General features: G+C 44.3%; 5 non-coding genes across 5 annotated transcripts; 1 reads left to right on the top strand and 4 right to left on the bottom strand.

Annotated features, from left to right (window-relative positions):
* The first annotated feature begins 2,270 nt into the window (after positions 1-2,270).
* trnad-guc (transfer RNA aspartic acid (anticodon GUC)) lies at positions 2,271-2,342 on the top strand. The gene has a single exon. It is a non-coding gene; the product is annotated as a tRNA-Asp (tRNA).
* Positions 2,343-3,985: 1,643 nt separating this feature from the next.
* Positions 3,986-4,058, bottom strand: trnav-aac (transfer RNA valine (anticodon AAC)). The gene has a single exon. It is a non-coding gene; the product is annotated as a tRNA-Val (tRNA).
* Positions 4,059-4,167: 109 nt separating this feature from the next.
* trnaf-gaa (transfer RNA phenylalanine (anticodon GAA)) lies at positions 4,168-4,240 on the bottom strand. The gene has a single exon. It is a non-coding gene; the product is annotated as a tRNA-Phe (tRNA).
* Positions 4,241-15,363: 11,123 nt separating this feature from the next.
* trnal-aag (transfer RNA leucine (anticodon AAG)) lies at positions 15,364-15,445 on the bottom strand. The gene has a single exon. It is a non-coding gene; the product is annotated as a tRNA-Leu (tRNA).
* A 2,770-nt stretch (positions 15,446-18,215) lies between these two features.
* trnal-aag (transfer RNA leucine (anticodon AAG)) lies at positions 18,216-18,297 on the bottom strand. Its single transcript has one exon. It is a non-coding gene; the product is annotated as a tRNA-Leu (tRNA).
* Between the last annotated feature and the right edge of the window lie 5,358 nt (positions 18,298-23,655).

Below are 23,655 nucleotides of genomic sequence, written 5' to 3'. Positions count from 1 at the left end.
GAGAAACACCCTGGGATTTTTAATGACCACAGAGAGTCAGGACCTCGGTTTTACGTCTCATCCGAAGGACGGCGCCAGTTTACAGTCCAGTGTCCCCATCACTAGACTGGGGCATTAGGACCCACACAGACCGCAGGGTGAGCAGCCCCTGCTGGCCCCATTAACACCTCTTCCAGCAGCAACCTTAGTTATTATTGTCGAGAAAGAAAGAATATTAGGAACATGAAAAGGCTGAATGTCTTAAATGCATTTTTTATACTGAAACAGAGAGGCACACACACGTCATTACAAACGCACACCCGCACAGAGACGTCCTCAAGCGCCTTGTTCACAATTATGGGCTCCAACAGGAACAAAAAACGCCAGCCTGACAACTCAAGCATTCAAACCAAGAACCCAAACGTTGGCAGCCTGTGCAGAAAAGCATAAAGAACCACAAGCCTTCTATTTGGGAGGAAAAGCACACAGTCCCTCTCTCACACTCCTGATTTCCTTAAATAGCTCATTCTTCATCTCTGGCTCCTACATACAGTATAGCAGCACTCATTCTGCTTTGAATAAGTCATAAGTCCAAGATTTGTTTTATCTGTTCCTCTTGTCTATGCCTAGAGCTGCTTTTCAAAAAATTAGGTTGCGTTCCGGTAGCAGGCCATCCTGGGCACCAGTATGAGTTACACACTCATTTGTAAAAGCCCTTCCGCATCGTCGGGCATGCTTCACAGTGCCGGACCTGGGGTGTGGGTGCTGTCTGTGTGGAGTTTGCATGTTCTCTCCCTGGTCTGTGGGGGTTTCCTCCAGGTGCTCCAGTTTCCACCCACAGTCCAGGGACAGGCTGCCACTTTCACTGGGCAGTGCACCGTCGCCGTGGCAGCATGGTGGGTCGGATCTGATTTCAGTCTTTATTTCCTTTTTAGAGATCCTGTAACCAGGACCTGTTCACTGCCACGACGGACAGGGAAGCACGTCATCACTGGACATCCTCTTACCTCCTGTGGCAAAGGGCAGCTGATGAAGCTTTGTGCTCGCCGGATCATGGCAATCGCCACTCCACCCTGATCCTGGCTCAGCACAGGGCACCTGGGTTCACTCCCTTCAGACTAAAGAGACTCAGTTCCTCCGGCCTGTCAGTGTGAAACACTCCCTTCAGACTAAAGAGACTCCGTTCCTCCGGCCTGTCAGTGTGAGACACTCCCTTCAGACTAAAGAGACTCAGTTCCTCCGGCCTGTCAGTGTGAGACACTCCCTTCAGACTAAAGAGACTCAGTTTCTTCAATCTGTCAGTGTGGGACGCCTACACCAGCTTCGAACGCCTGTACACAATACCGCGGACCGCCTGCCAGACCAAATTCTGGGCTTACAGCAAACCACCCATTACATACACCGGTGTCTTCCCCGGGCCAGAGGAATTCAGGAACTCACGTTTACTCCGTCATCTCAGGCGATTCTCGCAGGGAGCAGAGATTTCCCAATCGATCAGAGAGAGTCGGGACTTTTTTTTTTAAAAAAGAGGAGTCCTTACCTCTTAGTAATGTGAGCGCTGACCGTCTCTCCTACCGATGGGAAGTTTTGCGCCTTCTGGAGCATCCGCTGACTACGCCAAATTTGTTGTAACAGAAGGAATAAGGTTCTGGATCCTGAGATGAAGTAAAACAGATGAGTGTATTGCATGCAAGGAACAATAAAGCCGAAGTCTTGTTTCAAGCAAGAAACAACAAAACCGAAGTATTGTTCGATGTGCCGGTACAAACTTGTAGGTTATATAGTCCTTCCTTGCTGCTTCAGACGTCATTCGGTGTTATGGTAAGGGGGGGGGGGGGGGGTCATGGTATTTGGCCAGTTAAGAGACCCTGGCCAAATGGTCAGTTTAAGATTATGCCCCCTCGCATCTGGAATCCTTATCAGTTAACCCCCTTTCCTGCCATAAACCCCTGTTGCTTAGAAGTCTAATTTTCAGGCAGAACTGACTTAAGTTAACCCTTCTTACATCTTGTCTCTTACTTCAGCCCTCTTCCATTTGCTAGTTCAAAGTTGTACAACCCATTTGTATCTGGTAAGCGGCGCAGTCGTCGTGCACAAAGAACGCTTTGAAAAGCGTCAAAGGCAAGTCATTCCGAGTTGGTCGTTTGTGTTTTCCGTTCAGACGCGACATGCTGAAATGATCTCTCGGCTCCTCGGTTGTCATTTCTGCTCCGTAAAGGGATCACAGCACGCGTCAGCTTCCAGCATGCTGGGTCGGGACACGATGCCGGGGGTTGGAGAGAGCGATGTCTTCCTCGTTAGTATAGTGGCAAGTATCCCCGCCTGTCACGCGGGAGACCGGGGTTCGATTCCCCGACGGGGAGTAGCTTTTCTTTCACCTCCTTAGAGAAATGACTGCCTTTCACATCTCTGTTTTCTTTCACAGCGTCGTGCACCTTTTCATTGCTCTCGCTTTCAGAGCCTCCGCACGGCACACGACTCAACATCAGGAAGCACATTGAAGTGAAAGCAGGAAGCGCTGCGACATGCACTGTGCAGATCCCGCCACAATAAGAGGTGAGTGGGTCTGTTCGATGCACAAAGAACGCTTTGAGAAGTTTCCACCCAGTTTCGAACCGGGGACCTTTCGCGTGTGAGGCGAACGTGATAACCACTACACTACGGAAACGGTGGTAAGACGTGCCCAGCGGCCCAGCGCTGAGCTTCGCCAATGCGATTCAGCTGCTTCCAGTGCCTTTATTGGAGTGCGCTGATGGACCGTGCTCTCTCTCCAGAGACCAGCACGCCTGTCATGGACGGAGCAGGAAAGGCGGCGCCACATTCTACAGCCCTCTCCACGCAATCGACGAAATCGGGCTACTGAAGTGGAGAAAATCGCCTCTCCAGAAAGTGCAAATATCATCTTGGAGACTATAAATCCTATTGCCGAAGGTCAGCCCTGTCTACCAGAGTAACCCTCCCACTGCGATGATCAGCTCGTCTCACACGCGAGAAGTTTCGGTTGGAAACAAGCGCCCCCTCTTCTCGCACGTTTTGCACGTTCGAGTAGTTTTAATGCGGCTCTTTCGTACACGGTGCTGATCTTTTGGAAAGCAGGAGGCAAAACCGAGTCGAACCGCCTGGGTGAAAACCACGAACCTTAACCGCTAGACTATATGGCAGCGAACAACCATGCTGTTCCCGGCATCATGCAAGCAAACTACATAAATATGAGAAAACACGCAAGAGGGTTGTCACTCAGAGTGTCGAAGGGTCGATGTATACTGGGGCTCAGTTGAAATGCAACGTCAGGACTTTTCCGAATTATGTCACACGAAGAGAGCACAGCCCTTTCCGCCCTGCCGCGTGTGTCTCGGTAACTCGCTGTGATCGTATAGTGGTCAGTACTTTGCGTTGTGGCCGCAACAACCCCGGTTCGAATCCGGATCACGGCAGAATAGGGGCGTCTGCTTTTACTACTCGCACGAATGAAGGCAAAAAAAAGCCAATCGATGTGAACGAACGGCGCTTTACAGAGGAGTACTGCCTGACTGATGAACGATGAACGACAGAGGCCACTCCGACCTCTTCTCGGTTTTCTTCAATGACTACTAAGGATCTTCTTCACATTCGCCCATGCAGGGGAAGCCAGTTACACCAAAGCAAACGCAGGAAAGTGCATTTCAAGCAGAGACCAGGAGGGACTTGTTTACACCGAGAGTGGGCGGAGAATGGAACAATGCGCCCGGCCCTGTTGCTGGAGCCGATTCTTGATGAGCTCTTGGGCTCACTAAGAGGCCCCCGCTGGATGCTAATCTTTCTGTTGTTCTTGCAGGTCCTGCGCTGCTTTTGAGCCGACAGAGCTCGTCCTGGTTTGCCGGCACAGCCCAATTGCAAATGATCGGCTCCACGTACAGAAGGAACGTGCGTTTGGTACAAGAGTGCACGAAGTCACCGGAAATACATTGGGAACAAATGACCGGTCGCTCAAGACCTCTGTGAAGTACAGGAGCTTGCAAAACGAGGCTGTTTCCGCCCGGTCTCGAACCGGGGACCTTCCGCGTGTTAGGCGAACGTGATAGCCGCTACACTACGGAAACCTGCAGGGACTGCTGCTGGTGTCTCGCTTGCGTTTCGGGCTGAGAAAGGGACGCGTCACTTTAGGCAGGTGGCGCTGGAGAGAGGAACAAAGGGCGCGATGAAACAAAACGCCGAAACCCGGGATCGAACCAGGGACCTTTAGATCTTCAGTCTAACGCTCTCCCAACTGAGCTATTTCGGCAGTGCGCAAAGCCCACACCCACCTGCTCCAGCCTTCCTGTGTTGTGGCATGAGCGCACCAAGAGTAGCGGGAGAGTGTTGCAGGAACGTCACTCAGAAGGAAAGCCACCCAGCTGCGCCCTCTGAGCTCTGTCCAGCGCATCTTCCTCGCATGGACTCCTGCCTGCGACGGGCAGGAAACAATTAGCAAGAACAGAACGACACCCCATGGGTGTCTCATGACCGCACCTTAGGTTGTGACACGTGCAGGTGTGAGGGGTTGCCGGGCTACTTTGGAGCAGAGCTTGGGCGGAGGGGGGCGGGAAAGCAGACAAAGAGGTGACACCTCAAGGTCTGCACGATCACACCTCTCCGCCGCCCCAGGCTTCCGCTTCCAGCTACTGGACACACCCGTCCCTCCTCACACAGACCGTGGAAAAGCCCCCGAGTGGGAGGGCTCTCTCTTCCTCCTAGGAGCTCTTGGACATGACGTACAGACAGGGCGCGGGGAGCCGCCGCCTGCAAACACGGCTCCAGGCAGGACTCCACTCCGCAGGAGCCGCAGAGCAGAGGAGATGAGGGCAGCTTAGCTCCTGTGCAGAGACCTGAGCTGTTGTTGCTGTGGATGCTGTCTTTTCTGTTCTCGGGGTAGGACATCAGGAAGCACATTGAAGCGCTGCGACATGCACTGTACAGATCCCGCCACTACTGGGCCCGATTTCCCCGGATCGAAACCGGGCGGAAACAGGCCCGTTTCGTTTGTTGCCACGCACACTGTTTGGGGATTCGCCTAGCGCTGTGATCGATCAGACCCACTCACCTCTTAGTGTGGCGGGATCTGCACAGTGGATGTCGCAGCGCATCCTGCTTTCACTTCAATGCATGTCCTGATGTACCCTGGTCTCCCGCGTGACAGGTGGGGATACTTGCCACTATACTAACGAGGAAGACATCGCTCTCTGCTTAGTGTGCAAAACACTTACTTGCAGCATTGTGGGTGCTGTGGTTTAAATGATATTGGTTTGTGAACAGAATACCCCTATCCCAGTACATTGTGCCACATTAAATAAACACACGAGAAAAAGAGATTCAGAACGCAAAGCTGTGTCAGTGTTCTGTGTAAAAAATCGGTTTGAACATCATGGGAGCTGTGTTTAATAAGCTGCTGAGTAAAGAATATTTTAATCTTCTTGCTGTCAGTAGTATTTTGCATATAGTTGACTCTTACCTGAATGAAAACAGGACGTAAAGGAAGGGTTTCAGAATTCAGACAAAGCTTTATTCCCGTGCTTACAGTCTGGGTAATTGGAGACTGCACAGTTATGCTTCCTATGGTCATATACGGGTTTTTCGCATAAAGCCGTATTGAACAGTATTTCTCGCGTTGTGAACTTGTGTATACAGCGGTCCCCCGGGTTCCAGTTAGTGCGTAATTACTCATCGATGAAAAACCGGAGGTTTAAAAAAAGATAATTAGCTCACTGATACTTTGATGTAGAGGCTGTGGAAATATCCACGTCGTGGTCTTTAAAATGCATTTGGTTTGAAGGCGTTCTGTGCTTCCGTTGCGAAGATATGGACAAAAGAATATTCGTGCTTGGTCCAAAAAAATGTAATATAAACTTGAACTTGAACTTGAACTTTATTGCCATATGTAACCGGTACTGGTACAATGGAATTCTTACTTACAGAAAGTCTCTCGATTATAAAACAAGTGTAAAAAACAAAACAAAGTGCAAACAGTGCATCAAGACAATGTACAAACAAACAATAGACAATGTGCAAGTAAACATGCAGACAGTTTGACTGTAAACAATACAGACGTGTAAACAATGACTGGAGACGTACAATTAATAAATTACAATGAGGTAGATGGTGATGGTGTAGGTGTGGTCCGAGGGGGATGGCTAAATGTGTTCGCCAGTCTCACTGCTTGTGGATAGAAGCTATTGAAGAATCTAGTGGTAAGTGTCCGTATGCTCTTATATCTCTTGCCTGAGGGCAGTGGGGTGAAGAGCTCATGCCCGGGGTGGTGACTGTCCTCTGTGATGGCCAGAATTCTACCACGGCAGCGGTCCTCATAGAGCTGTTTAATCTCGGTGAGACCGCAGCCGATGATCTTCTGGGCCATATTGACCATTCTCTGCAGTGCCTTTCTTTCTCGCGAAGAGGTGTTGCCATACCACACGGTGATCCCGTTGGTGAGGACGCTCTCGATAGTGCAGCGGTAGAAGTTCACCAACACATGTGTTGGCATCCCCCATCGCTTGAGGCACCTCAAGAAATAAAGGCGCTGCTGAGCCTTCTTCATGATAGAGTCAGTGTTCACAGTCCAGGTTAGATCTTTAGAGATGTGAATTCCCAAAAACCTAAAGCTGGTGACTGTTTCCACTTCCGTTCCATCAATACTGAGTGGGCTGTGAGTGTGTGGCCTGTGTCTCCGAAAGTCCACTATTAGCTCTTTCGTTTTCTTTATGTTCAAGTCCAGGTTATTGCTATGACACCACCTAAGCAGCTGTACAACTTCATCCCTGTAAGTGGACTCGTCATCATCACTGATCAGTCCTATTATAGTGGTGTCATCGGCAAACTTAATGATGCGGTTATTGCTGTGTCTTGCTGTGCAGTCGTGAGTAAATAGGGAGTACAACCTTGGACTCAGACAGCAGCCTTGTGGGGTTCCAGTGCTCAGGGTGAGTGGTGTTGATGTTTTATTGCCTATCCGCATGAAAAAGTAAAGGCTGAGAAAGCATTCACAATGTATTTTATGCACAAAGCAAGTATTCTCGCGATTCTAAGAGGTTTCGTGTAAACGCTACAGGCGTGCCAAAATCGTTTTCGAACTTCAAGCTAACTTTACCCCGGTCTGGTACCATAGGTCACGTACAGTAGCTTAAAATCCCAATCATGTTTTTTTTCCTATCTTGTGGTACATAACGTACCATTTCGGACTATCACAAAGGGCTTGATTTCGTTAAATTCATGTATTCATTTCCTTTCTGGAAAACTTGTATTTCAATAAATTCACACAGCTTGCGAGAAATTAAATTCAATTCTTGATTATCAGTGCAGAAGAAATATTGCCAGCTGGCAAAAAAATATTTTTTTTTAACCGGAAAGTTGTGATGTGAGACACGAATCCACCATTCCGTCTGTGTGGCGCATTCGGTTGTTAACTGAAAAGTCGGTGGTTTGAGTCCACCAAAGGACGGGTTTCTGTTGCGATGTAAACATTGTCTTCGCAAAGGTCGATTGGATTTCTCAGCGAAACCTTTACCATTTTAATATTTGCAGGAAATGCGAGTGCTTAACAGGTGTCAGAATTACCGGGAAATGTCCAGTTACTGTATGCCCAACATCGCAACTCCCCAGAAAACCATATTCACCCAAGAAAAGAGTTGAAGGATCTGATGAGGTTAGTTATGAAAGTTATGAAAGGAAGTTGATGTGGAGCTGTTAGCCGTAAAAACTCCTTAATGTCCTTAATGTCTTTGATGTCATCAGCGATAAACTGCATTCAGCAAAGATAAAAAGAAAATTATCTTTGCTTACTGCCCTGTCTTTCGGACACCTGAAGAAGGCTCCACAGCCGAAACATTGTGATTCTTTTCTTCTCTTTTCAGCTGGAATAGTCCTTTACTTGTTCCTTTGCAGCCTACGCATGCTGACGCAGCTACCCACCCGATATCTAACATTCTATAATCACAACTATGAATGTCCACTTTGGGTATTTTTTCCATGATTATTTATTATTATTATTTATTCTGTCATTGAAGCATATTTTATGTCATACTGACGTGTCATAATCACTGAAAAAATATTTTTTTTCATTTAGAAAGTAAGAAAATGATAAATCACTAGGAATTGCATTTAGCCTGTTCTGATCTAGATTTTCTATATACTTTAACATGCCATGTTCACAATGTCACAACTCATAAATGAAACAGTGAAGTGTTGTAATTACAAATGTACATAGTGCCGGGACATTGAGATGTTTTGGTAATGAGTAAGGAGGGACATGCAATGTTCACAGGGTCAAATTTATAAAACGCTACAGTAAAATTTCTTGTATTTCGGGATTATGAGAGCCTGTTGCATTGTGTCTCACACCTCAGTGTCAGAATTTTGAGACATTTTTATAACCAGGGGTAGGTTCATAGCAATAAGCAGAAAGTGCGATCATCCTTTGCTCATCCTCGGTTAACCATATATTCTCATATGCCATGTTCTGAATGTCCCATTTAAAACTGCTATATTAAAATTAAGACTTTTTATGATCAGAAGGCAAGGTTGTGGTAAATATGCATAAAGTGAAAGTGAACTTATGTTTTGCCTTTGTCTTGTTATTGTGAGTTTTGAAAATTGGTTTTCGATTTTCTGAAATGTGTTTCACACAAAAATGCAATTTGGATAGTCACTACTTATATATTCCCCTTTACTGAGGATATGTACAGTAATCCATCCCGATTAGTACTTTTAAAAATTACTTTAGAGAGCCATCAGAAAGGGAATGAAAACTTGCATTAAACAAAATCAAGCTGCATGTAATCATCCATAGTGATACATTTTGTAAGACAAGACAGGAAGAAAGACACTGCTGGGATTTGAGCGCAGAATCTCCTGTTTAATAGGAAAACACTTTAACCAAATCAGCCAAGATGCTGTCAGAGTATTAACATCATGTCTGCATCAGTGATTACAGCTGACTATCGCTGGAGGACAGTGAAGTCAGCCTGCATAATGAGGGGGAAGAGACTGACCTCTGTGATGCACTATAGAGTTACACTAACCTTCTATCCAACTGTTCTATGCTGCATTCTATCCTAGTGGTAAATATTGGTTTCCGTGCGTGTAATATTGTGAGAATGTGTAGAATGTTGTGATCCTTTTCCCCCAGTGTCACCCAAATTGATACACTGTGCTTTGGCAATTCTTCAGGCGATATTGTTTAGAGGAGCTCAGTTGAATTAGTTTGCGTATATAAAGTATTTATTTTCCCTTTAATCCTTTAAAACATATTACATTTTCAAAACATTGTATCTTTCTTTCTACTAATTGTAGCGGCAATGCTTGTTAATAAGACAGAATTAAGTGTTGCTGTGCTTTCCCAAATGAGGCCCCATCTCTCTCTTCATCTCTGTGGTGCAGCCACAGAGAAGCTATTCAGGCAGGCTGATTTAAAGATGTTTTCTTTTGATAAGGGACAGCTCCCAAATGGGGATGCATTTAGCTAAGCCTGGCTATCATGATCAATGGGCATCCATTGGCGCCCATCTGTCTAGGGAGTGCCAGATGGACATCTGGACTGCATTCCTAAGTGTCAGGAGTAAGTGACTCATATCTCACCTTGATCAACCAATCAGGGACTGGTAGGGCAGAGTAACCCACGTGGGTCTCTGATGCCCATGAAACTTTCATCCAATGAACAAGCTGAAGTTCCTCCAGGTAAAAACAGGCAACACAGAGCTCCAAGACTATTCTAAAGGGAATTCAAAGGAGAATTCCAGGGCTGTGAGATAATTCCAGGGCGGGACGGCCCAGGAGCAGAAAGGCTCCCAAGGGCAGAACATTCTCGCAGCGCGCCTCCTGACCATCCTGAGACTCAGCCTGGACCACCACGGAACGGCCAGTGTGTCCAAGTGCCAGAACTTTCCTTTGTTCTAAGAGTCGAGAGCGGAGGTTGCCAGAGAGTAACCAGAGGATCCGCCCGAGGTTAGCACCAGCAGCAGGCCTGGTGAAAAGGTCAGAACTGTGGACAGCTGAATTACTATTCAGAACTAGCGCTTCATCAGGAACGAACTGGTCTTCTTCCTGACCTGCTGGGACTCACAGTCATCTTTTCTCCTGTGCACAAACTTCGCTAGTTTCAGCCAAAACTAACTAGCCAGTATTCAGAGAGCATCAGCAGCGCACCGTCACAAGCCGCACAGCACAGCCTGGCACGGAGCCAGAGAGTGTGGATTGGACAGCAACAAGCCTGCAACTGTTTCTTTGTGCCCGCAGGAGATCTGAATACCCAGAGATCGGAAGAGTATTCAACTTCACTGCATTACTGCTCCAGAATTCTATTGTTATCGCAACCAGTTGATATCAATGTAATTCCTAAGAGTTATGTACTTGTTTTGAGTATCTAATGCAGAAGTTGTAACCAAGTTAAATTACGAAACGGTCTAAATGAATGATATACCGAATGTATGTCCTCTTGATATGTGTAACTCTTTGTAACTGAATGAATATATATCTTTTGTATTCTGATAACCCTTACGATAAGATCTGTTTGGTTTACATGCATATTATATATATTAATGAATGTATCCTCGTGTATTAGTACCTGTGTGTGCGTTGTTTGAGTTATCTCGCATGGTTGGATTCTGAGACCATTAAAAGAATCAATTTTGTGATTAACTGCCACAATTAATAATTGTCCCAGTAAATGCACAAACCCCTACAGAACTGGTGCCTCGTGAGAGCACACTACAACAGTGTGTGATCTCCTGTCCCAGCCTGAGGAGCAGACACCGAACCTGTCTCTCAATAATAATAATACAGTGTGTGATCTCCTCTCCCAGCATGAGGGACAGACACCGAGCCTGTCTCTCAATTATAATAATACAGTGCGTGATCTCCTATCCCAGCCTGAAGAACAGACAGTGACCCTGTCTCTCAATAATAATACAGTGTGTGATCTCCTGTCCCAGCCTGAGGAGCAGACAGCGAGCCTGTTTCTCAATAATAATAGAACAGTGTGTGATCTCCAGTCCCAGCCTGAGGAACAAACAGTGAGCCTGTCTCTCAATAATAATAATAAAGTGTGTGATCTCCTGTCCCAGCCTGGGGAACACTGAGCCTGTCTCTCAATAATAATAGTACAGTGTGTGATCTCCTGTCCCAGCCTGAGGAACAGACAGCGAGCCTGTCTCTCAATAATAATAATAATACAGTGTGTGACCTCCTGTCCCAGCTTGGGGAACAGGGAGCCAGACTCTCAATAATAATAATCCAGTGTGGAATGTCCTGTCCCAGTCTGGGGAACAAACAGTGAGCATGTCTCTCACTAATAATAGAACAGTGTGTGATCTCCAGTCCCAGCCTGAGGAAAAGTGAGCTTGTCTCTCAATAATAAAAATACAGTGTGTGATCTCGTGTCCCAGTCTGAGGAACAGACAGTGAGCCTGTATCTCAGTAATAATAATAATACAGTGTGTTACCTCCTGTCCCAGCCTGAGGAAGAGACAGTGAGCCTGCCTCTCAATATTAATAATACAGTGTGTGATCTCCTGTCCCAGCCTGGGGAACAGAGAGTAAACCTATCTCTCAATAATAATAATCCAGTGTGTGAGCTCCTTTCTTAGCCTGAGGAACAGACAGTGATCCTGTCTCTCAATAATAATAATCCAGTGTGGGATGTCCTGTCCCAGTCTGAGGAACAAAAAGTGTGCTTGTCTCTCAATAATAATAGATCAGTGTGTGATCTCCTGACCCAGCCTGGGGGGCACTGAGGCTGTCTCTCAATAATAATAATACAGTGTGTCATCTCCTGTTCCAGCCTGAGGAACAGTGAGCTTGTCTCTCAAAAATAATAATACAATGTGATCTCCTGCCCCAGCCTGAAGAACAGACAGTGAGCCTGTCTCTCAGAAATAATAATACAGTGTGTGATCTCCTGTCCCAGCCTGAGGAACAGACGGTGAACCTGTCTCTCAATAATAATAATAATACAGCGTGAGACCTCCTTTCCCAGCCTTAGGAAGAGACAGTGAGCCTGTCTCTCAATAATAATGATACAGTGTGGGATCTCCTGCCCCAGCCTGGGGAACAGACAGTGATCCTGTCTCTCAATAATAATACTCCAGTGTGGAATGTCCTATCCCAGTGTAGCGGCAATGCTTGTTAATAAGACAGAATTAAGTGTTTCAGTGCTTTCCCAAATGAGGCCTCATCTCTCTGTTCATCTCTGTGGTGCAGCCACAGAGAAACTATTCATGCAGGCTGATTTAAAGATGTTTTCTTTTGATAAGGGACAGCTCCCAAAGGGGGGTGCACTTAGCTAAGCCTGGCTATCATGATCAATAGGCATCCATTGGCGCCTATCTGTCTAGGGAGTGCCAGATGGACATCTGGATTGCATTCCTAAGTGTCAGGAGTAAGTGACTCATATCTCACCTTGATCAACCAATCAGGGACTGGTAGGGCCGAGTAACCCACGTGGGACTCTGATGCCCATGGAACTTTCAGCCAATCAACGAGCTGAAGTTCTTCCAGGTAAAAACAGGCAACACAGAGAGCCTTAAGTGTAGAATTCTGTGGACTTTTCTAAAGGGAATTCAAAGGAGAATTCCAGGGCAGGACGGCCCAGGAGCAGAAGGCTCCCAAGGGCAGGACATTCTCGCAGCGCGCCTCCTGACCATCCTGAGACTCAGCCCGGACAACCACGGAACGGCCAGTGTGTCCGAGTGCCAGAACTTTCCTTTGTTCTAAGAGTCGAGAGCGGAGGTTGCCAGAGAGTAACCAGAGGATCCACCCGAGGTTAGCACCAGCAGCAGGCCTGGTGAAAAGGTCAGAACTGTGGACAGCTGAATTACTATTCAGAACTAGCACTTCATCAGGAACGAACTGGTCTTCTTCCTGACCTGCTGGGACTCACAGTCATCTTTTCTCCTGTGCACAAACTTCGCTAGTTTCAGCCAAAACTAACTAGCCAGTATTCAGAGAGCATCAGCAGCGCACCGTCACAAGCCGCACAGCACAGCCTGGCACCGAGCCAGAGAGCGCAGATTGGACAGCAACAGCCTGCAACTGTTTCTTTGTGCCCGCAGGAGATCTGAATCCCCAGAGATTGGATGAGTATTCAACTTCACTGCATTACTGCTCGAGAATTCAATTGTTATCCCAACAAGAGTTATGTACTTGTTTTGAGTATCTAATGTAGAAGTTATAACCAAGTTCAATTACGAAACGGTCTAAATGAATGATATACTGAATGTATGTCCTCTTGATATATGTAACTCTTTGTAACTGACTGAATATATATCTTTTGTATTCTGATAACCCTCTCGATAAGATCTGTTTATATGCATATTCTATGTATTAATAAATGTATCCTCGTGTATTAGTACCTGTGTGTGTGCGTTGTTTGAGTTATATTGCATGGTTGGATTCTAAAGCCATCAAAAGAATCAATTTTGTGATTTACTGCTACAATTAATAATTGTCCAAGTAAATGCCCAAACCCTACAGAAGCATGCAAGAAAATGTGATCATTACCTATGGAATTTCCCACCAGCGTGGAGTTTGAATTCACAACCATGAGACTCAGTGTTCAAGAGTCACAGAAGAGGTCAGCCTGGTCTTCAGTTTGCCAATGATAAGCTCCGGAAGTGCTCCTCTGTAAAGCAGATTGTTCGGATCGGTTATGTGGGACGGCACTTCGATACTAAGATCGTTTGCAGCACACGCATGGTTTCCCCCTTCACGCAAAAAACATAGACGAAGGAAACTCTCTTGTCTTGGGCTGCTGACTCCCGGATTTAAAGCGCTCTGGGAGCCAGCTATGTCTCTAACAAGCACACTATAAAGACAGGAATTACACTTTGCTCACGTCACGCATGGAATGGCGAGGCTACTTGTTCCAATATTATCTAGTCTCACCTCATATGGTGCCGATTCCTGGTTTTCATTTAAGAAAGAGCACTGCAAACACCGTAAACAGTGCAAAACGTGTGATGAAAGAAGTCTTTTCCCCCCGTTGTCTAAAGCGGAACACAGCGGAGTCATGCCGAGGGTTGTGAGATCAAGATTTCAGTGGAGCACTGTCGTCTACGTCTTTAGCTACATGAGTTGGACATCCTCTTGTACAGGGAAAGCAGATTGAGATCCTCTGACATGAAAAGTGACAGATAAAAGCTATTTCTCATCCTTTCTCTTAGTGGTGGAACTATCGCATGTAAATGAGGCAACTTGCAAGGCGAGCAGGCTCGGTGCACACCGAACGCAGATGTCTCAGAGCAGTAGAGACGTGTCCAAGTGGCTGTCAAAGGACAGCACTTTGCCGGCGCCGTGGCTTAGTTGGCTAAAGCGCCTGTCTAGTAAAGAGAAGATCCTGGGTCCGATTCCCAGCGGTGCCTTTCTTCCTGTCTTACTGTACAGAATTTATCCTTATGGGCAAATCCCATGCCTTTTAATTCAGGTGAATGCAAGTGTCCGTTTCCTTTCTGGAACAACTTGTTTTGAAAGAAATCTATACAGCTTGCGAAAGATGAAACACAAATCTTGCTTATCAGTGAAGAAGAGGTACTCCCAGCAGGCCAGCTAATACCAGCAAAGTTTTTTTTTCACCCTAACCCAGAGAATGGAGAGAAGCGAGGCGCCTGTGGCTCTGCAGTGTAATCAGTTCGCGAGTTCGGCGGTTAGCTGAAAGAGTGGTAAATGGAGCTCGCCCCAGCCCGTCCTTATTCTTATTCTTTTAAAGAGGATAAAAAATTAACTTCGCCGCCATTACTACCAGCTTTAAAAGACTGCCATGGGCACAGAAAAAAAAACACACTACAGATGACTTTTCTGGAACCGAAGCAGAGATTCCTTTACGAACCAACTGATAATGCTCAGCCAGTGAATACTGTTAACAGAATGTGAAAGCACGATCAACTTTGTAACTGCAACCACAGGAAAAACAGCAAGAAGCAGGCTCCATTCCCCATTTAAATCTGTCGTGCGAGGCATGCTTTTTGCACGCATGAAGTAAATCCCACGATTGCTTTTGAACTTGGACAAAGTACTTCCAAGGGAGCGCTATGCGCAAAGATTTAACAAGCTCAACCCCCGCCGACGATTTGGTGTGAAGAAGCAGAACATTCAAGTTTCACAGACAGAAGCAGCACGCCAGCACAGCCAACATTAAAACGGAGGGCACACTACGATTTGCATTGACACAAAAGTGATCTGGGCAGACATCGTTCCCTGCATAACGCAAAAAGTGACAAAGCGCTTTTGGGTTGAGAGGACGCAAGAAGGTTTTTGTTTTGTGCCTTGATGTCAAGCTGAGAAAGTATCTTTAAACACTTTGCTTAGTTTCTCGAGAGACTGCCAAAAAGCAGTTCCCTCCCTTTCGTCTGAAGCCAGCTGAAAGGGGGTCTCGACAGAAGAACCTGGCAGCGGTGGGATTTGAACCCACGCCCCCGCAGAGACTGGAGCCTTAATCCAGCGCCTTAGACCGCTCGGCCACGCTACCCGCTGTGCACTGTCTCTTTGTCTCATTACTTGCCCGGAGGAAGCCGGGTGGGTTTTGCTCTTGTCGCCCGAATTAGTGGCGTTATGACCGTGGAACCGACTGCACCTGCTTTTTCTGAGATGCTTCCCCTCTCATGGCGAGATCTCTACTTCTTTAACACCTCTTGATAAAGATCTTCTGTTGAGCAGGTTTCAGACCTCTGCGTACAGCACCCTTGATGTCATTTTATTTTTACAGCAGCCGCATCCGGAAAGTTGTGTCTTTTACGTTTTATTTGAACAACAAAACTACTTACAATACAAACAAGAGCACATATAACGTATCAAGAAAATCGTCAGGGGCACATGCTATAATACAATGACACTTTATGAAAAATGATTACACAAAGTAAATAAAGATAAGGTCCGCACAGCTTGTTCTTACATTTCGAAAGAGTCCGTAAATACCCCTTTACGTCTATTTTGAACTGTTCAAACGTAGGACTCTTCCCAGACCATTTCACTTTATACCACATTCCTAAACGAGGATGCTTCTCCTGTTTTAGAACTATTTTGGGCGGTATGGCTTATACAACACACCCACAGTATTCTAATGGTGGACTGCAGATCTGTGCTATAGTTCAGTCGAATTAAAAGGATCCAGCAATCTTACTGGATTTGACTGGGATTCTGAAATGTCTCTTGCAAAAGTATTCGGGTTTGCTTGAACCTTTGATAAAAAAAGTGATCTGATCTGAAACTACCCAGCTTACAATCTCTGAGGTAGTTGTCACTAAACTCGGACGTGATGTGGCACACATGTGCCGTGTGCCTTTACTTTTGTAAAAAACTGGTATCGGGAAAAGTTTCTTAATATTTCTTTTGATTAGCATGCAAGAAAATGTGATCATTACCTATGGAATTTCCCGCCAGCGTGGAGCTTGAATTCACAACCTTGAGACTCAGTGTTCAAGAGTCACAGAAGAGGTCAGCCTGGTCTTCAGTTTGCCAACGATAAGCTCCGGCAGTGCTCCTCTGTAAAGCAGATTGTTCGGATCGGTTATGTGGGACGGCACTTCGATACTAAGATTGTTTGCAGCACACGCATGGTTTCCCCCTTCACGCAAAAAACATAGACGAAGGAAACTCTCGTCTTGGGCTGCTGACTCCCGGATTTAAAGCGCTCTGGGTGCCAGCTATGTCTCTAACAAGCACACTATAAAGACAGGAATTACACTTTGCTCACGTCACGCATGGAATGGCGAGGCTACTTGTTCAATATTATCTAGTCTCACCTCATATGGTGCCGATTCCTGGTTTTCATTTAAGAAAGAGCACTGCAAACACCGTAAACAGTGCAAAACGTGTGATGAAAGAAGTCTTTTCCCCCCTTTGTCTAAAGCAGAACACAGCGGAGTCATGCCGAGGGTTGTGAGATCAAGATTTCAGTGGAGCACTTTCGTCTACGTCTTTAGCTACATGAGTTGGACATCCTCTTGTACAGAGAAAGCAGATTGAGATCCTCTGACATGAAAAGTGACAGATAAAAGCCATTTCTCATCCTTTCTCTTAGTGGTGGAACTATCGCATGTAAATGAGGCAACTTGCAAGGCGAGCAGGCTCGGTGCACACCGAACGCAGATGTCTCAGAGCAGTTGAGACGTGTCCAAGTGGCTGTCAAAGGACAGCACTTTGCCGGCGCCGTGGCTTAGTTGGCTAAAGCGCCTGTCTAGTAAACAGGAGATCCCGGGTCCGATTCCCAGCGGTGCCTTTCTTCCTGTCTTACTGTACAGAATTTATACTTATGGGCAAATCCCATGCCTTTTAATTCAGGTGCATGCAAGTGTTCGTTTCCTTTCTGGAACAACTTGTTTTGAAAGAAATCTATACAGCTTGCGAAAGATGAAACACAAATCTTGCTTATCAGTGAAGAAGAGGTACTCCCAGCAGGCCAGCTAATACCAGCAAAGTTTTTTTTTCACCCTAACCCAGAGAATGGAGAGAAGCGAGGCGCCTGTGGCTCTGCAGTGTAATCAGTTCGCGAGTTCGGCGGTTAGCTGAAAGAGTGGTAAATGGAGCTCGCCCCAGCCCGTCCTTATTCTTATTCTTTTAAAGAGGATAAAAAATTAACTTCGCCGCCATTACTACCAGCTTTAAAAGACTGCCATGGGCACAGAAAAAAAAACACACTACAGATGACTTTTCTGGAACCGAAGCAGAGATTCCTTTACGAACCAACTGATAATGCTCAGCCAGTGAATACTGTTAACAGAATGTGAAAGCACGATCAACTTTGTAACTGCAACCACAGGAAAAACAGCAAGAAGCAGGCTCCATTCCCCATTTAAATCTGTCGTGCGAGGCATGCTTTTTGCACGCATGAAGTAAATCCCACGATTGCTTTTGAACTTGGACAAAGTACTTCCAAGGGAGCGCTATGCGCAAAGATTTAACAAGCTCAACCCCCGCCGACGATTTGGTGTGAAGAAGCAGAACATTCAAGTTTCACAGACAGAAGCAGCACGCCAGCACAGCCAACATTAAAACGGAGGGCACACTACGATTTGCATTGACACAAAAGGGATCTGGGCAGACGTCGTTCCCTGCATAACGCAAAAAGTGGCAAAGCGCTTTTGGGTTGAGAGGACGCAAGAAGGTTTTTGTTTTGTGCCTTGATGTCAAGCTGAGAAAGTATCTTTAAACACTTTGCTTAGTTTCTCGAGAGACTGCCAAAAAGCAGTTCCCTCCCTTTCGTCTGAAGCCAGCTGAAAGGGGGTCTCGACAGAAGCACCTGGCAGCGGTGGGATTTGAACCCACGCCCCCGAAGAGACTGGAGCCTTAATCCAGCGCCTTAGACCGCTCGGCCACGCTACCCGCTGTGCAGTGTCTCTTTGTCTCATTACTTGCCCGGAGGAAGCCGGGTGGGTTTTGCTCTTGTCGCCCGAATTAGTGGCGTTATGACCGTGGAACCGACTGCACCTGCTTTTTCTGAGATGCTTCCCCTCTCATGGCGAGATCTCTACTTCTTTAACACCTCTGGATAAAGATCTTCTGTGGAGCAGGTTTCACACCTCTGCGTACAGCACCCTTGATGTCATTTTATTTTTACAGCAGCCGCATCCGGAAAGTTGTGTCTTTTACGTTTTATTTGAACAACAAAACTACATACAATACAAACAAGAGCACATATAACGTATCAAGAAAATCATTAAGGGCACATTCTATAATACAATTACACTTTATGAAAAACGATTACACAAAGGTATTCGGGTTTGCTTGAACCTTTAAAAAGAAGTGATCTGAAACTACCCAGCTTACAATCTCTGAGGTAGTTGTCACTAAACTCGGACGTGATGTACCACACATGTGCCATGTGCCTTTACTTTTGTAAAAAACTGGTATCGGGAAAATTAATGTCGAAACCCAAAACAGTAACATATTTAAGAGTAAATGCCTCCTAATAGCTAGCAAGCGCTCCTAGTTAGTAAAGTTGTTTGTGTCCCAGCCTGTCACGCGGGAAACCGGGGTTTGATTACCGACGGGGAGACAGCTAGTTTTTTTATGATCAGATTCCAGTCTTTAATGCTGTGTGTGAGAGTTTACGTAACTTTCCTTTTCTCACATTTTCTGACGACTATTCCGAAGGAGCGCCCTATCAACTCCTAATACTTTTCAAAAATCTGCCTGCATGTTTGATTAGTTTTGTTTTACTTAGAAAAAGTTCAATATTAATCATAACTAAAGAAAATTATGATCAGAAACAAAAACAAAATGTTGAAGATGCAACTCGATCTTGAATCAGAGCTGGGTGACATGGGCTTCTGTTCTGATATGGTTGTACGAGAAACAGGAAGAATCTCTTCTCTCCTATGGAACATGAGCTGAATCAGGAATATCAACGCATGACCTACATCGTAAAACTAAAATAAAAACTAACATTAAGTTATCAGAGACATCCATTTATATACAAACAAGAGACAGACAAAGCAATAATTCTACATTAACTTGTCCTGCACTGATCAGACTAATTGAAATGGTCTGATTCAGAGCCTGTGCAGCTTGTGCTAATACAACAACGCCAGTATTGAACCCTCAGCACCATACTGACTACTGAGCACAAGTTCAGCTGCTCTCCAGCTTTGTTACGCATGGTTTTTTATTGCAAATGGAGCTGATCTCCAGACAGTACAGTGTTAGTCAGCAGCCTCTTCTAGTAATACATCGCCCCTGTCCAAAATCTCTAGGTAAAAAAAACACATTTTATACATTTGTCTGTTTAAAGATATAATCTCTTTAAAAAAGACAAAGGGTTTGTGTGTCAATTGTTTCGAATTAATTTCGAACGCAAAGAAAAGTAGTTTTCTTCCAAGAAATCACACATTTGTCGCAACCTCCATACTATACTTCTCTCTTGTAGTAGTAAAGCATTTTGATTTAAACTGAACAATATATTAAATGTTTCATCTATACACTTACGATTAACATAGGCAGCCTTGAACGGATTGCGGAAATCAAATATACAGATGGACTCAGAGTGTGCTTTCCAACTTTTGTGTAACATTTTCCTTTGATAGGGCGGAGTTGTTTTTAAATTCTGGATTAAATAAAAAGGAGTGACGTCAGTGTAAAACAGCTTTCCTTTGTGGGGAACAACAGTTGTGTTCCATATTTCTAATTATTTTGGTTTCAAGATAGCAATTTAGTATGAAACATAAAAGCCAGCTGGATAAATCTGTTACACATCATTTACAATGGTCTTTCAACTAATAGCCCGTGCAGGGATCAAACCCCAACTGTTGTTGCGAGTTGCATAAGGCTCTGCAACATGCAGATGAGAAACTAACCTCCGCTTCTTCATTATATACACAGTGAGCTATATTTGCGAGCCTACTGCCCCCTGCGGGCTCTGTATTTGATTGCGGTACAAGACCGGCTGTGGAGGTAAAGTGAGATGGGTGTGTACATTAAAAGGCTCATAGCGTCCCTGGGAAGGCTCAAACCACCACCCTTTTTGTTAACAACCGAGCCACAAAGACTCATGTACAGCTTAACACTCCTCGGTCTCAGTGAAAGTGATACACTCCATAAAATTTCTGGAGAATCATTTGTCAATTTCCCTACGGGATTAATAAAGTATTATCTATCTCTCTTAAAGGAAAATCGCCAACAGTGGCCGATATCTATTGGAGTTTTTTTCATTCTATACTGCAATTTCTGAAGGGTACAGGCTTGGGGAATCGGACCTTATGGTGAAGGCTGCGGGCTCAGCAGCAGCAGAACCTGATCAGTATTGGTTGACTCCGATATACTTTGACAACTTAACTTCTGGATTTAGAGACATTTACCTTAGTGTCGGTATACTAAGATGTTTTGGTAACGAGGAAGGAGGGACAAAGCAAATTGGCAGAATGTGTGCTATTTTGTTGACTACAAGTCCCCACATGCCAGAGGGTCAATATTAAAAAAAAAACGTAACAGTATAATCTCTTGTACTTCACAATTTAATAGTGTCTGTTACATTGTGTCTCACACCTCAGTCTCAGAATTGTGAGACGAGTTTGTAATCAGGAGGGAGGGCAATAGCAATTCAGCAGAAATTGCATTCACCTTTTCCCAATGCATTCTCACATGCCATTTTCTCACATGCCATGCTCAGAGGGTCATATTTTTAAAATGGTATCATAAAATGTCCTGAAGTTCAGGATTTTGACAGTCTGTTATATTGTGTCTCACACCTTGATGTCAGAAATATGAGATGATTTTAAAATCAGGAGGGAGGGCCCTAGAAATATAGCAAACATTGCATTTACCATTTGACAATGTATTCTCTCGTGCCATGTTCAGAGGGTCGTATTTAAAAAAACGGTACAGTACAATGTCCTGAAGTTCAGGATTTTTATAGTCTTTTCCATTGTCTCTCACACATCTGTGTCAGAATTTTTAGACATTTTCATAACCAGGAGGTAGGTTCGATCACCCTCTGCTCATCCTCAGTTAACCATATAGTCTCATATGCCATGTTCTAAATGTCCCATTTAAAACTGCTATATTAAAATTTCTTGTAAAATGCAAGAGTTTGAGACTTTTTATGATCAGAAGGCAAGGTCGTGGAAAATATGCAGGAAGTGCCAGTGAATTTACGTTTTGCCTTTGTCTTATTTACTCGTGGTATAACATGCCAGTTTGTTTTATTGTGAGTTGTGTTTCTGAAATGTGTTTCATACAAAAATGCAATTTTGACAGTCTCTACTTACATATTCCCCTTTACTGAGGAAATGTACAATAATACATCCGGATAAGTATTTTTAAAAATGTCTGTAGAGAGCCATCTACAGGCGAAAGACGACATAACATCACAGCAGTAGCATTTAAGATGGAACGAAAAACACAAAGCAGCAGCTGGTGAATAAGAAGCCAACTTCAGCCTTGTTAATGCAATAGCATTAGGTGAGGTGGAAAAATATTTCTTGCTCTGAATCTTAACATTTTTATAGGAGGTGTTCTAGGACCTCTTGCCTCAGAAAAAGAACTGCCAGTACATCAATTATTTCTACTCAATCAATAGCAGCAGTGTTATCAGTACTGAGCCCTAAATGTAGGTCCTATCATCATATAAAAAGTCGAAAGTATCGACTGCATTCAACTGATAAAATGTATCTTCTATGAGAGTTATATCTTTATCCAAAATACATCGGAAACAAATTTGCACGTTTTTTGGGGGGGATCCTGAAGACTGAGACTCAAAACTTTTTTTTCCTTCTTTCCAGGAGGAAGGATTATTCAGATGCAAACATTGTCCCAAAATCGATGTACTCTTCAATGATATTCAAATCCTCAAATTCTTCATCTGAATGTCGATATTGAAATATGATATCGTACAAATTGTGGTTTTCTTTTTAAAGCAAATTTTATGCTTTAAATTAAATAAATTGTATTTATTATGAATGTGCCGGAATTTTTTCAGTACTTTAGAGGGTTCTGCCATTTTAGATGTTATGCTGTTCCTGTCTGATTTATCAAATGTGTAATTTAAATCTCCCATCATTTCTATATCAGCCTGAAGACCTTGAAGTAAAGATTGCAATTCATCCAAAAATGCAATTCATCCAAAAAAAGTTTCCCACTGGTGATACATACAAGGAAATGAATGTACATTTTCCCCCCAAATCAACAAATTTAAAATCAAATACCTCCCTCATCTGCAGGTGGAGAGAATAATGTCAGAATAAATACAGGTTTAAAAGTCAGGAGCATTGATAGTCCTATTTTAAAATGACACTAAAATGCTCACAATATATTAAAAAGCTCTGTAAAATAATAAAAAGAAATAATACACAGTTATAAAGCTCAGGAATTATCAATGGGAACTTACAATGGGTTGATATGATTTAAAAAATAAAATATTTGAAAAAATCCACTTACAATATGCTAAAAATGGCAAGAATACTTAAAACAGGTTTTAAAATTAAAAAAAAATAAAACAAGTTAAAAATAAATACTAAATGGGTTTGAAATTCAGGAATGTGATTGGCCAGATGCTTACAATGAGTGTTGCTGGTGTTTCGTGTGATTTACTGAAATGAAAAAATATTCAATTTAAAAACGGCAAGAGCTCGTATGAAAAAAAAGTTCTTAAGTATCTTTGTTGTAAGAGCTGCACCAGAACTAGTGTATTCATATACATCAGAAAAGTAGCTGAACGTGACTGGTTTATATTCAGTTATATGCATTGGGGACGAAAAGGAGACTTACATGGATTTTATTAGGTTTTAGGAATCAGAACATTTATTTTTACACATTTATGCCTACGAGCAGAAATAACTTCCTGCTTTCAGCACTTTTATTGTTTCTGCTTGTAACCTCGAACAGAGAAACCTAGTACTGACTCACAGAAACGCCCCGGAGTTTCTGTGTTTCTGGGATTTAAGAGGGATGTACTGTATGAAGACAGTAAAGGGAGTTTTTTTTTCCCGCTGTAGAGTATGAAGGCGGTTTGATGAGTCTGGAGGGAGGAGACGAGCATTCCGCACGGGGAGCGCAGAACAACGAGTTTCACCTGCAGCTCGCCGAGTCCTGTCCTATATAACCGCTGAGCCTGGGACACACTGAGTCTCTAACCAGTGTTCGAGATGTAAAGGGTTAAACCCAGAAGTCGAGAGTGGAGTTTTTGTATAAGTGTAAGATTAAGGGAATAGGGTTTTGGTGGGTTTGGTGCACAGCAGAGGTTTCGGT

The sequence above is a fragment of the Lepisosteus platostomus genome, chromosome 5, assembly GCF_059453375.1.
Source record: "Lepisosteus platostomus isolate fLepPlt1 chromosome 5, fLepPlt1.hap1, whole genome shotgun sequence".
NCBI classification, from domain to species: domain Eukaryota; kingdom Metazoa; phylum Chordata; class Actinopteri; order Semionotiformes; family Lepisosteidae; genus Lepisosteus; species Lepisosteus platostomus.
Note: the sequence above shows the minus strand (reverse complement) of the source record. Positions and strands in the feature narration are given on the sequence as shown.